The following is a 13,797-nucleotide window of genomic DNA, read 5'->3' as shown; positions in this document are numbered from 1 at the left end:
GAGCATGCTTTAATTGTTAAAAAAATTTTTTTTAATATTCTAATCAGTTTAGGGAAAAGTTTTCTTGTAAATCTTTAAAGAACCAACTTAAATGTTAAAGTCTCCTTTGGCCGTTCAGGTAGCAAAAGTGCCGATCAACTTTGTGTACATTTCTGTACATTTGGCCCTAGACTAAATCTACCAAGTCGCCAGTTTTGTTTTCCTTCTAAGTGCAAGCCGTATCAGCAGCACATTTTAAAGTTAATTTGAAGCAGGGTCTATATTGCCATCAGCAAATATGTTATAAGCTTATTATTTAATAGTGATTCCTGGGTAAGGCCATCATCCCCTTCCTAAATCCAAATATAAAAGCTGAAATCGTATTTGTTAAAACTGTCATTTTGAATTTGTGGCCCAGATTGTTTTCCTGAGCGTGCTGGGCCAGAGGCTCGAATGCTCCCAGCTGCAGGCACCCCCGAGCCCAGCAAAGCTGCTGAGGCCGGTGGCTGAGACGCTCCAAGCCGCGCAAACCGCCTGCTTCCCCCAAACAGAGCTCCAGCCCAGCCTGCTCACGGCTTTTCCACATTGTAAAATCATTTGATTTATTTGTTTGGTTTGGTTTGGTTTTTAGAAGCACTGCAGAAATTATTTCCTACTGGCAGAGAGGGCACTTTGTGTTACACTACATTAGTTTCACATCATTAGTTTAGGGTTCTCAAACTTAAAATTGTAAAGTATATGGGAGGCTTCTACAGACCTCAGTTCTGACCAGAGCAGAACCAATTAAACCTGATGGATTCCTTTCACTGTCTGTAACGTGTGAGGCCGTACAGAACAAAGTGCTGTGGCATTGCTGAAGGGGTTCCCTCTGTTAGCTTTGGAATTTGGTGGTAGGAAATGTTGCCGTTATTTATAAAGAGGCAAAATTTCTCTGTTACCGTTCCCGTTCTCAAAAAACGTAATTTTATCGTCACTGCTTGTAGCAAGAAGGGGTGGCGATGACAGCCACGACCCCATCTCTCTGTGCTGTCTCTCTCACCTCTGCCAGCCCCTTCCCACTCCGGACTCTTGTTCTTTACAACGAATTCTAAGCGCGCCTGAGTATAGAGGACTAGCCGGATCGGACCGGCCGGCGGGGTGCCAGGCTGCGGGAACCTGCACCCCGGGGCGGGGACTCTCCTAGCCCGGGTCCCCACAGGGGTCTGCACCAAGCAGAGTTTCCCACCGCCTGGTCCCCGGAGGTGGGGTTGGGCGGGAGATGCCAGGCTGGAGCCTGGAGCACCTTCTAGGAGGTGGGGCGGAAGGAGAGCCCCGGCGGGCTGGCTCCCACGCGCCCACTCTGCTCTTTCTGGCTCTTCCTTCCCCGGGATCCCTTCCTTCCCGGAGTGTTTGAGCGCGACCTCGGCCTTTGCCGGCTGTGGCGGTGGGAGAGCCGCGGCCTCAGGTAAGCACTCCCCGAAGCTCTTCTGCCACCTGTTGGCCGCCCGCGGTGGTGACGCCGGGAGAAGCCGAGCTGGTGGGATTCGCCCGGCCTGGCTTCCAAACGCCGGCTAGAATTGTTGATGACTTCTCTGCGGCCGTCTCTGTGTTCTGCCAAGGCCCACAGCCTGGCAGACCTGCAGCTGTCTCCTGAAGCCCCCCTCAGCTGGTCCTCCTACATTTCCTGGGCCCCCTCTGTGGCCCCTGAGCTCCCCCGCCCAGGAATATGATGTACAGGATGCCTCCTATCCTGGCGTCCTGCCTCTGAGGCCGTCATGGGGCCAGTGGAGGGTTCATGGTGTCTCTGGGTCCTCGTATGGCAGTGGTGTCTGGGAAAGGCTTGGAGTGTGCCGTGTAAGAGCCACAGTGGGAGGTGTGGGCTGAGTCCCCCTGACATGGTGGCCCTGCTCTGCCGTGAGACAGTGGGAAAAGGGAGGACAGGCCAGCCTGTCCAACTTGGGCTTTCTTGACACTGGGCAGAGGGGTCTGCCCAGTCCCCTCTCGTTCCGTCTTTCCTGGGGGAGTCCCCAGGATAGACTGATAGCACCAGAAACTTCAGCCAAAGGTCAGAAAGAAAGGTGTAGGAGCTTCAGCGTGCAGGAGACTGCAGAGCTTTCTCACCGGAAGCCGGGGACCTTTCACTGCACAATAAACCATCCCAGTTTCATAGATGAGCAGTTGTGTTCTGGGGAAGTCGGGAACCCACCACAAACAGGCTGGAGTTCACTCATGTGCATAGCTCTGTAGGGTACTTTTAACAAAGTGGGGCTCTAGTTTGGTGGCTGTTTGGGGCATTTTGATACAAAGCAGTGCAGCAGTCACATTTCTGAACCATCTGGGGGCAGAACTAAACATCTTTCCAGGTCCTGATGGGCCAAGTCTTAGGAATGGATTTGGCCTGGCTTTGAGAATGTAACTCGTGCTTTAGTGGCACTGAAGGGCAGAGGACAAATGTGGTGATGATGCTCTCATCCGTATTTTGGGGTGGGGGTCCAGAGCCATGTCTCCCCGCTAGGCCCCGCTGGAGGGGGCTGAGAGTCACAGCTGCTGTTGGCCCACAGACCGGCGGTCAGCCCGGTTTGAGACACAATGTTTTTTCATTCCATGGTAGTTTTATACACAGACTGCGTCACTCTCAACTCCGCCCGCCTGCAGCATGCATGAGCCTTAAACACAGCATCTGAGGTCCAGTGGGCCATCCGTGCTTAGTCTCGCTCAGCAGCATGGCTAGACCACTGACACCCTAATTTTACCAACAGGGGTCAAGCCATTTCCATTGGCCCAACTTATGTCTAACCCTGGCACCTTTTCTCCAGCCTTTTAGAGGGGGGTTGTCCCGGAAAGCCAAGGGTGCCTGTTTTTAGGTGATTGTCGCCTGGCTTATCTAAGGCCAAAATATTCTTCCCTCCTGGTCTCTGAACTCATGAGGAAGGGACTCTGGTATTTGGCCAAATGGCTGCTGAGAAGCCAGCCCTGAAAAGTTATTTTCTTAGTCCAGGGGCCCATGTGAGCCCTGGGCTAGGGGGTGATTTAGTTTTGTTTTTTCAGCTCACCTCATAATTTAATGTAGAAGAAATTCCTTGGCATGTTTCCTCCTGGGTGCCGACTGCCTTTGGAGCAGTTCTGTATGGAACAATGCCCCGTGGTCAGAAATCTTCTCGTTATGCCAGGTCTGGGCTTTCGGTATCTGCTGAGTGGCTCGCTGTAATCTCTCAGGTTGGCCAACAGAGGAGGGAGAGAAATCCTCCTTAGCCGGGACTCGAATTTTTATGGAGAAGAAGGAATGTGAGAGAAGTTGGTAAACTTCCAGTCCTCCCGACCCTGTGCACATGAGGAGTAGAAAAAACCCCAGCCTGCTGGTTATTTACCCCCAGCACAAAAGCGGCCTCCCTCCCGTCCCTCCCTTTTATTTCCAGCCACTCTGACAGAAACACATTACTGGCTGAATACGCCTTCCCACAATACTGTCCATCACACAGGTATTGGGGGACCAAAGGTAAGGCGAACTTTAAACACACCTGGCACTGCTCGCTCCCGCCTTTGTGCTTGGAATGGCCACCAGCCAGGTGGCCGCCCTGTTCCCCATTCACATGCTCTCCAGAGGAATTCTGACAGATGGACTTCTTTCTGAGGCCACACAGTATTCTCAAATCAGGCCATTCAGCTGCCTTTGGAGAGTTGGGACAACCTCTCTGGTGAGCAGCCTTATCAGGCTCTTAAAGCTTGAAGCTGCTCAGCCTAGAGAATTATCTGGGGGAGAACAGATTCCAAGACTCTTGACTCCCTACTGGCCTTCAGCAGCAAACAGGACAGGGTTTCCAAGGCACCCAGGTGAGCCCACCCAGTGGTTGCTAACTGTGCTGATGCTCTTCCTCTAGCCACCTGTGGGCACCTTGGGAGAGGGGGCAGATGGCTGAGCTGTGGGCCGTCTCTCCAGTTTTATGCATCTGGAATCGTGAGCTTTTCTCCAGAGTTGTGGTAGAGTACTTTATTGGTGGTAACTGGGACGGTGGCTGTTCTTCCTCACCCCAGCCTGCTTGAAGGTACAACTCAGCTTTTGATCTTTCCCATAACTGGGTAGGAAATGACCCTTTCTGGAACGAGGAAGAAAGACTCCTGAGTCATTCTCAGTGTTCTCTCCAGCTGCTCCAAGTTCACGTGTTATAACTTTCCCGAGATAACATATTCCAGAGGCCAGTGAAAAGAAACGGTGGAAAAGTCTTTTAAGTGGGAACATTCTTGGTTGGAAGATGGAGCAGTTTGGGAGGACCTTGGTGCTTTCCGGGGTCACAAAGCCGAGAGGTGAGGAGGCCATAGTGGTACTTGGATTTGGGGCAGATAAGACTGGTTTTTGTAAAACGCTGGAATCCTCTGTGATTATCAGTTGGGAAATTCATCAGAGTGTTTTATCTGTCAAGGAAGACAAAATGGACTTTGAGAGTGTCAACCCATCACTTAGTGAGCGTTTGCTCTGGCTGTTGGGTGTCATTGCTATTAGCCACTTTATCCCTGGGAAAGGCCAGGCTCTGCGTCACCCCCATCTTAGAGATAAAATCCAGCCCTGCTTTTCTTCTCCGTGGGATCTCGGCCTAGGCAGCTGAGTATTGCTCTGATCCAACAAGCAGACCTCTGCAGTCAAAGCCCTTGTTATTAGCTTGAACCCAAATTGTATCTTGACCTCAAATGAGATTTAAGAGCATAGAAACAAAGGCTTTGGGAAGAACTAAAGGAGGTGACAAAGCTGTCGTCACAGACGTCAGGCCCTCTCCCTGAATTTCCAGGCCCCTCTCCTTCCCATCTCCCTCACCCCTGCTTGCCCCACTGGAATCATTCAGTATTCACCTGGCTGTGGGAGTGAACATTGTGAAATTCTGGAATTGCTGCAGCGACTTGAAGACATGGAAAATGCAGACTCCTTGCTTGATCTGTCCTGTCTTCAGCCAATACAATTTCACGGAACCGTGGGCGTACTGATGCCAGATATGATCCAACTAAATAAATCTCTTAAGAACATGAAACAAAAGCGCTCTCCCATTTTCCTTTTGTTTTCGGCACAAAAGCCATTCTCAGTATATGAGTGGTGTCAGATGCAATAATCCAGAATAAATCTCCGGGAAGAAAAATGCATCTAAACATGAGTGCTCACTCATTTCCCATTTTCCCTCACTCTCCCCATTTTTATATCGGATGAGTCACTGTGGTGTCTGCTGACAGCTCCTGTTGGCCAGCCAGACTGGGGGGATGATCACAGGGACTTCTTACAAGGGCTGGGGTTGCAGCCAGATCGATACAGGTTGTTGAATTCCAGCTGGGGAGAGTTTTGGGCTTTTGCCCTTTGGGCCATGTCCATTCTGGCTGAGGGTCAGAAGAAGGCCACACCCTTTGGTTCCAGGCCTCCACCATGGCCAAACCTTCTCCAGGAGGTCCTCTGGGGTTCTTGCCAAGTGCATTCACTGTTGAAGCCTGGGAGCACTTAAGTCATACATACTCTTTGGCAGACTCAAGTCCGGGCGTCTGGGGCTGCCCTCTCCGGGCCCTGGACGGCTGCCCTCCTTAGAACACCTGCCTATCATTAGTGAAGGTGACATGGCCATGGGGAAGAATACGTGGGGACATTTGCCAAATTAAGATTTCATAAGCTTCCTTCAGAATTGGAAGACTTTTGCCATTGAATAGTTAATCCTCTCCCTGCATCTATAGTCCTTGTTCCCCGTTTTTCCTTTCACTACAGGATCCAGTCCATGAGCACATATTGCATTTAGTTGTCAGGTCTCTTTCAAACAACCTTCAATCTGGAACCATTCTTCAGCCTTTCTTTGTCTATCACGACAATGATGTTTTGTTGAAGAACAGGTCAAAATGCAGAACATCCGTCAGTTTGGGTTCGTCATGTTTTCTCATGATTAGATTCAGATTAGCGAGCTCTGGCTGGGCTGCAGCATCCTTTCAGGGTTTCATAGCTGGAGGCACCTGCTGCCTTCCTGCCCCGTGTGGGTGATGTTCACTTAGATTTCCTGGTCAAGGTGTTGTCTAGTTACTACATTATATACAGTTGACCCTTGAACAACATGGGAGTTAGGGGTGCCCACCCTCCATGCAGCAAAAATCTGCATATAACTTATAGGTGGCCCTCTGTATAGGCGGCAGTTCCACTGTATCTGCTGCTTCCCATCCTTGAATTCAACACACCATGGATCGTGGAGTACCGCAGTGTTTACTATCAAAAAAAATCTGCGTGTAAATGGGCCTGTGCAGTTGAGACTCGTGTTGCTCAAGGGTCAACTGTAGTTACTTTTCTCCCTTGTAACTAATAAGTGGTCTGTGAGGAGACACTCTGACATGCAAATACCCTGCTCGTCATCAAATCCCCTCCACCCCGAATTTAGCATCCATCAATGATCCCTTCTCCAACTAGTCTTTACTATGTTGGTCATAAAATGGTGATTTTCCAGTCCCAATACTTTCTCCACATTTATCAGTTCGCATTCTCCTCTGATGAAGAGGCTCCCATCCTTTTCCCCAAGCCTCTCTCCTTCCTTTTTCCTTTCCCTCCTCCTCCCCTCCCTTCTGCTTCTCCTTCTCCTGCTGCTGCCCCCTCAGTATAGGCTCATAGATGCCTATTTTATTCTATGGGTTAGAAGCTATACTATCAATATTTATTTGGATGCTGTAATTGTCCCAAGATGTAGACAGTGAGATTGCCTTCCAGCTTGGCTCCTGTGTCTTTTTGACATGCTACCATCAATATTTTGAGTTTGTTTTCTGGCACTAACAAGATGTTCCAGGCTTACCTTGTACCTTCCTTGTCATGGTCTTGGAATCAGGCATTTTGCTAAGGAAGCCGGGTTCCTTTTAGTGGGGAATGATATTTAAATAGCAAGATCTAGGCAGTAGGTATGCCCAATGCTACGAAGTGTCATTGCTTCTAGACACCTTCAAATATAGGAAACCCACACACACTTATATATCCTAGCTTTAAAATATAGACATAAGTACATATACATATTTGAAGTTATATATACATATATGTATACATATTTGGAATTTTATGTACATACATGTATATAAAATACATACTTTCCCATGATTCCATGATGTTGCCCTCAAATCCATTCCATCCCTACATGTTCTTCATTGCCTCCCCTCATCCCATATTTGAATCTCCCTTCTTCTGCAGTGAGAACCCTGGCTCCCAACAACATCACAATTTACTCATATCTTCAGTCCTACAATATACATAAAATAGTTTCACAATGGCTACACCCATACCACTATGAAAAACAAGCCTAATTAAAAGAGTTCACAATTAGTTTGCAGGTCTTTTTTCCTTTAGACTGAGGGTATGTAGTCAGCATACTTTGTTAAAAAAAAATTACTTGGATTACTTCTTATTTCCTTTCCTCTTCAGTGTGGTTTGCATTTAGGGTTTGTCAGATGATTTCTCATGATTAGATTGATCAGAAATACAGTTTGGTTCATTTGCTTTCAATTTTAGTTTTTTGTTCCCCTCATCCGTGTTGATTTAATTTTATTTTTGATTATGTAGAATATTAATATGCTTCCAAAAGTCCCAACTATAATAAAAGTATGCTCAGAGAAGTGTCACACCTCTCCATATCCCTTTCATTCCATTTCCTCCCCTATCCCTCAGATGTAACCAATTTTATTTTTTCTGTTTTTTTCCTTACTGTGCTTGTTTTTTTGCAAAAATCAGCAAACATATGTTTTCCTATTTCTCCTTTTTTCTTACACAAAAGGTAGCATACTATAAGTATTCTTTTGCATCTTGCTTTTTTCTTTTAACAATATATTCTAGAAATCACTCCATATCAATTCATAAAGATCTTTCCCATTCTTTTTTACAGCAGCATATTTTACTCCATTGTATGTATGTAACATAAGTTTATTTTCAACCAGTTTCCTGTGTTTAAGAACTTAGGTAGTTTCCAACAATATGCTGCAATGAATAAACTTTGTGTGTGTATATGCTTATTGTGGGAGATGTATCTTTAGGGTAATTTCTTAGAAGTAGGATTGCTGGATCAAGGTAAATAAAGACATAGTTTTGTTAGTGTTCCAAGTTCCTCTTCATAGGAATTCTGCAAAATGCATTCCCACCAGCAGTGTATGAGAATACCTGTTTCCTTACAGCTTTGCCAACAGACTGTATGTCAAGATTTTGGATTTTTGCCAATCTGATGGATGAAAAATAGTATCTCAGTGAAGTCTTGATTTGCATTTCTCTGATTATGCTTGGAGTTGAACATCTTTCATGGGTTTCAGAAGCATTCTTAAGTCTTTTTGGTGAATTGTCTGTTTATGTCTTTGCTCATTTTCCTATATGATTTTGGGGAGTCTTTTTAAGGTATATTAGCCCTTTATCTGTGATGTACGTTGCAAATATTCTCTTGCAGTTTGGCGTTTGTCTTTTGATTTTGCTTGTGGTGTTTTGTTGCCATGGGAAACTTAAAAATACTTGGTAGTCAAAATTATCATTTTTAAAATTTGATTTCATCTGTATTTTGATTCATAATTCTTATAGAAGAATTTACCCATTTTCTTTTAGTCGTAGTGTAACTTAGTTCTTCACACTTAGATCTCTAGTCAGTTTAGAATTTATTTTTGCATGTAACATAAGGAATGGATCAAATTTTAATTTTTTTCCAAATGTCTATCCAGTGTATCAGTACCCTTTATTACAAAATCTATATCTGCCTGAGTGATTTGAGATATCACCTTTATCATGTACTAGATTTCCACAGGTGGTTTGGTTTATTTCTGAACTTTGTAGTCTCTTCCATTCGTCTGTCTCTTTTTTTTTTTTTTTGTCCGTCTGTCTCTTTATGTGCCATTATCACACTGTTTTAATTCTAGAGGCTTTGTAATATTTAAAACTATCTGGTAGGGCTACTTCCCTTTTCACTGTTTTCCTACCTATTCTTACACATTAATTTTTAAATATGAACCTTACTATCACTTTGTCCAGCTACAGAAAAAAAATCTGTTTAGAATTTTTATTGGGATCCTATTAAGTTTATAAATTAATTTAGGAAGAACTGAGATCTTAACGATGTTGGAATATCCTGACCATGGACAAAGGGTATCTTTTCCATTAGTTCAAGTCAACTTTTGTGTTTTTTAGGAGTGTGCTATAGTTTTCTTCATAAGGGTTTTGTATATTTCTTGTTACATTTATTCTTAAGTACTTTATCTTTTCTACTGCTACTGTAAATGGGAGGTTTCTCTTCTGTTACATCATATGATTGTTTTTTATTTGTGCTTATTGAAGCCTATTGACTCTTGCTATTTATTTTATATCATACTACCTTGATGAATTATTTTATTGTTTGAGTTAATTCAATGGCTCTCATTATGTGGTCTCAGTACATTTGAGGTTCCTGAAACACATTTAGTGGATTCACAAGGCCCAAATAATTTTCATAATAATAAGACATAATTTGCCCTTTTAACTTCATTCTCTCTTGAGTGTATAGTGGAGTTTTCCAGAGGCTACATAATGTGTGATATAATTACAGACTGAATGCAGAAGCAGATATGAAAATCCAGCTGTTTTGTATTAAGCTCAACAAGAAAGAGATGTGCAAAAATGTAAAACAATGTCATTCTCACTGGAAGTCTTTGTTTATGCTTATTTTTCAAAAAATGCTCTTTATGTTAACATGTTTATTAGTGTCTACTTTTTAAAAATCATCTTTATTGGGGTATAATTGCTTTACAATGTTGTGTTAGTTGCTGCTGTATAACAAAGTGAATCAGCTATATGTATACATATATCCCCATATCTCCTCCCTCTTGCATCTCCCTAGTGCTTATTTATTTATTTATTTATTTATTTATTTTATTAGTTTCTGCTTTATAACAAAGTGAATCAGTTATACATATACATCTGTTCCCATATCCCTTCCCTCTTGCGTCTCCCTCCCTCCCACCCTCCCTATCCCTCCCCTCTAGGTGGTCACAAAGCATGAGCTGATCTCCCTGTGCTATGCAGCTGCTTCCCACTAGCTATCTACCTTACGTTTGGTAGTGTATATATGTCCATGCCAGTCTCTCACTTTGTCACAGCTTCCCCTTCCCCGTATCCTCAAGTCCATTCTCAAGTAGGTCTGTGTCTTTATTCCTGTTTTACCCCTAGGTTCTTCATGACATTTTTTTCCCTTAAATTCCATATATATGTGTTAGCATACAGTATTTGTTTTTCTCTTTTTGACTTACTTCACTCTGTATGACAGACTCTAGGTCCATCCACCTCACTACAAATAACTCAATTTCCTTTCTTTTTATGGCTGAGTAATATTCCATTGTATATATGTGCCACATCTTCTTTATCCATTCATCCAATGATGGACACTTAGGTTGTTTCCATCTCCGGGCTATTGTAAACAGAGCTGCAGTGAACATTTTGGCACATGACTCTTTTTGAATTATGGTTTTCTCAGGGTATATGCCCAGTAGTGGGATTGCTGGGTCATATGGTAGTTCTATTTTTAGTTTTTTAAGGAACCTCCATACTGTTCCCCATAGTGGCTGTACCAATTCACATTCCCACCAGCAGTGCAAGAGTGTTCCCTTTTCTCCACACCTTCTACAGAATTTATTATTTCTAGATTTTTTGATGATGGCCATTCTGACTGGTGTGAGATGATACCTCATTGTAGTTTTGATTTGCTTTGCTCTAATGATTAATGATGTTGAGCATCCTTTCATGTGCTTGTTGGCAGTCTGTATATCTTCTTTGGAGAAATGTCTATTTAGGCCTTCTGCCCATTTTTGGATTAGGTTGTTTGCTTTTTTGCTATTGAGCTGCATGAGCTGCTTATAAATTTTGGAGATTAATCCTTTGTCAGTTGCTTCATTTGCAAATATTTTCTCCCATTCTGAGAGTTGTCTTTTGGTCTTGTTTATGGTTTCCTTTGCTGTGCAAAAGCTTTGAAGTTTATTAGGTCCCATTTGTTTATTTTTGTTTTTATTTCCATTTCTCTAGGAGGTGGGTCTAAAAGCATCTTGCTGTGATTTATGTCATAGAGTGTTCTGTCTATGTTTTCCTCTAAGAGTTTGATAGTTTCTGGCCTTACATTTAGGTCTTTAATCCATTTTGAGCTTATTTTTGTATATGGTGTTATGGAGTGATCTAATCTCATACTTTTACATGTCCCTGTCCAGTTTTCCCAGCACCACTTATTGAAGAGGCTGTCCTTTCTCCACTGTACATTCCTGCCTCCTTTATCAAAGAAAAGGTGACCATATGTGTGTGGGTTTATCTCTGGGCTTTCTATCCTGTTCCATTGATCTATCTTTCTGTTTTTGTGCCAGTACCATACTGTCTTGATTACTGTAGCTTTGTAGTATAGTCTGAAGTCAGGGAGCCTGATTCCTCCAGCTCCGTTTTTCGTTCTCAAGATTGCTTTGACTATTCGGGGTCTTTTGTGTTTCCATACAAATTTTGAAATTTTTTGTTCTAGTTCTGTGAAAAATGCCAGTGGTAGTTTGATAGGGATTGCATTGAATCTGTAGATTGCTGTGGGTAGTATTGTCATTTTCACAATGTTGATTCTTCCAATCCAGGAACATGGTACATCTCTCCATCTATTTGTATCATCTTTAATTTCTTTCATCAGTGTCTTATAATTTTCTGCCTACAGGTCTTTTGTCTCCTTAGGTAGGTTCCTAGATATTTTATTCTTTTTGTTGCAATGGTAAATGGGAGTGTTTTCTTGAATTCAGTTTCAGATTTTTCATCATTAGTGTACAGGAATGCCAGAGATTTCTGTGCATTAATTTCGTATCCTGCTACTTTACCAAATTCATTGATTAGCTCTAGTAGTTTTCTGGTAGCATCTTTAGGATTCTCTATGTATAGTATCATGTCATCTGCAAACAGTGACAGCTTTACTTCTTCTTTTCCGATTTGGATTTCTTTTATTTCCTTTTCTTCTCTCATTGCTGTGGCTAAAACTTCCAAAACTAGGTTGAATAAGAGAGGTGAGAGTGGGCAACCTTGTCTTGTTCCTGATCTTAGTGGAAATGGTTTCAGTTTTTCACCATTGAGGACGATGTTGGCTGTGGGTTTGTCATATATGGCCTTTATTATGTTGAGGAAAGTTCCCTCTATGCCTACTCTCTGCGGGTTTTTATCAAAAATCGGTGTTGAATTTTGTCGAAAGCTTTCTCTGCATCTATTGAGATGATCATATGGTTTTTCTCCTTCAATTTGTTAATATGGTGTATCACGTTGATTGATTTGCGTATATTGAAGAATCCTTGCATTCCTGGAATAAACCCCACTTGATCATGGTGTATGATCCTTTTAATGTGCTGTTGGATTCTGCTTGCTAGTACTTTGTTGAGGATTTTTGCATCTATGTTCATCAGTGATATTGGCCTGTAGTTTTCTTTCTTTGTGACATCCTTGTCTGGTTTTGGTATCAAGGTGATGGTGGCCTCATAGAATGAGTTTGGGAGTGTTCCTCCCTCTGCTATATTTTGGAAGAGTTTGAGAAGGATAGGTGTTAGCTCTTCTCTAAATGTTTGATAGAATTCGCCTGTGAAGCCATCTGGTCCTGGGCTTTTGTTTGTTGGAAGATTTTTAATCACAGTTGCAATTTCAGTGCTTGTGATTGGTCTGTTCATATTTTCTATTTCTTCCTGATTCAGTCTTGGCAGGTTGTGCATTTCTAAGAATTTGTCCATTTCTTCCAGGGTGTCCATTTTATTGGCATAGAGTTGCTTGTAGTAATCTCTCATGATCTTTTGTATTTCTGCAGTGTCAGTTGTTACTTCTCCTTTTTCATTTCTAATTCTATTGATTTGAGTCTTCCTTTTTTTCTTGATGAGTCTGGCTAATGGTTTATCAATTTTATCTTCTCAAAAACCAGCTTTTAGTTTTATTGATCTTTGCTATCGTTTCCTTCATTTCTTTTTCATTTATTTCTGATCTGATTTTTATGATTTCTTTACATCTGCTAACTTTGGGGGTTTTTTGTTCTTCTTTCTCTAATTGCTTTAGGTGCAGGGTCAGGTTGTTTACTCGAGATGTTTCCTGTTTCTTAAGGTGGGATTGTATTGCTATAAACTTCCCTCTTAGAACTGCTTTTGCTGCGTCCCATAGGTTTTGGGTCGTTGTGTCTCCATTGTCATTTGTTTCTAGGTATTTTTTAATTTCCTCTTTGATTTGTTCAGTGATCACTTCGTTATTAAGTAATGTATTGTTTAGCCTCCATGTGTTTGTATTTTTTACAGATCTTTTCCTGTAATTGATGTCTAGTCTCATAGCATTGTGGTCGGAAAAGATACTTGATACAATTTCAATTTTCTTAAATTTACCAAGGCTTGATTTGTGACCCAAGATATGATCTATCCTGGAGAATGTTCCATGAGCACTTGAGAAAAATGTGTATTCTGTTGTTTTTGGATGGAATGTCCTATAAATATCAATTAAGTCCATCTTGTTTAATGTATCATTTAAAGCTTGTGTTTCCTTATTTATTTTCATTTTGGATGATCTGTCCATTGGTGAAAGTGGGGTGTTAAAGTCCCCTACTATGAGTGTGTTACTGTCGATTTCCCCTTTTATGGCTGTTAGTATTTGCCTTATGTATTGAGGTGCTCCTATGTTGGGTGCATAAATATTTACAATTGTTATATCTTCTTCTTGGATTGCTCCCTTGATCATTATGTAGCGTCCTTCTTTGTCTCTTCTAATAGTCTTTATTTTAAAGTCTATTTTGTCTGATACGAGAATTGCTACTCCAGCTTTCTTTTGATTTCCATTTGCATGGAATATCTTTTTCCATCCCCTTTTTTCAGTCTGTATGTGTC

The sequence above is a fragment of the Mesoplodon mirus genome, assembly GCF_964341445.2.
Source record: "Mesoplodon mirus genome assembly, chromosome: 5".
Classification (NCBI taxonomy): domain Eukaryota; kingdom Metazoa; phylum Chordata; class Mammalia; order Artiodactyla; family Ziphiidae; genus Mesoplodon; species Mesoplodon mirus.
This window is presented reverse-complemented; position numbering follows the sequence as displayed.